Here is a 1,265-nt window from a genome sequence, read left to right as displayed (position 1 = left end):
CTTTCTTTTGTTCTATTATTTAATTTTCCATTTTATGTGAGAAGCAAAACAAAAATTAACTGGAATTATAAATAAAGTGGTACCAATTGTTTCCAAAATCAATTTAAGAAAAACAGGAGATAAAAATTATGGTTTGCTACTTTCTATATTAACTAGATTTATTTTCCCCCACCAGTTTTCAAAATTAGTTACAATGTTTGTCAACAGATGGGGCTGATGAAAGGGAAAAATATTAAACAATATTTTTGCTACTTGCCAAACAATTTTGACTGAAATATTTGCACATGCATCTGTTATTTTTTTCTTTCTTTGACTGTTCCACATTGTTGCTGCAAATGGGGACCATTTTGAAAACATTGTTTCATAGTTTTTTTTAAACTCAGTAGCACCATCTATTGACAAACTTTATAACTAATTTTGAAACATGATGCAAAGGACACTGATTTCCTGTATCGAATGCTTAACAAGCAATTTCAATCTTTATTTTTAATGTTGAGATTTTCATTGAGACCCTATGTATTTCATAAAATACATTTTTAATAATAGAAAAAAACTGCTATATTTAAGGGAAATTTTATGAAGTGTTTTTACATTGCTAGGCAGCATTCAGTTTTTACATTGCTGTCAATACCAGATATTTCTATGCTGTTACTAAGCAATAAACTTTGTGCCGTAAGAAATTTTCTCTAGATACTGTTGGAAATTTCCTTGTGAGAAGCTAGTAAATTGCATTTGCTTTTATTTTATGCTTTTTCTTAGGATTTCCATGATCAATTTATTTACTAAATTACTATTAATAACTTATTAGATGACCCTTTGGTGAAAATTTTTCTTCTCATAACTTCTTTTAAATTATTGATGTAAGGAATGCAGTTTGAATCTTTTAGGTTTGACTTTTTATTTATCCCAACTTTAAAACTTTTTTAAATTATTTGTTTTAAGATAGCTATTGTCTAGAAAAATCTACCTTCATGTCTTCTATTCCCCCTGGGACACACTTTTGCGTGGTGGGTAGGTTGCCCCCAGGGTTCCGAGCTGGACCTTAACATTCTTCTGTTTCTCTCTTGTGACAATGTTTCGAGTTTTAGACTTTTTATCAAATTTGTATACTTACCTAGTGAACAATTTATTATTTCTTTATTTAAAACATGGTTACGACTTTCCAGATTTTTGCTTTTTTTGTTAGATTTCTTGATTTATAAATTTTGTTGCACATCTTAATTTGAAGTAACCAAATTTTTCCAATGCCTACTGATTAACAAGTT

Source organism: Parasteatoda tepidariorum, chromosome 1 (assembly GCF_043381705.1).
Source record: "Parasteatoda tepidariorum isolate YZ-2023 chromosome 1, CAS_Ptep_4.0, whole genome shotgun sequence".
Taxonomy (NCBI): domain Eukaryota; kingdom Metazoa; phylum Arthropoda; class Arachnida; order Araneae; family Theridiidae; genus Parasteatoda; species Parasteatoda tepidariorum.
This window is presented reverse-complemented; position numbering follows the sequence as displayed.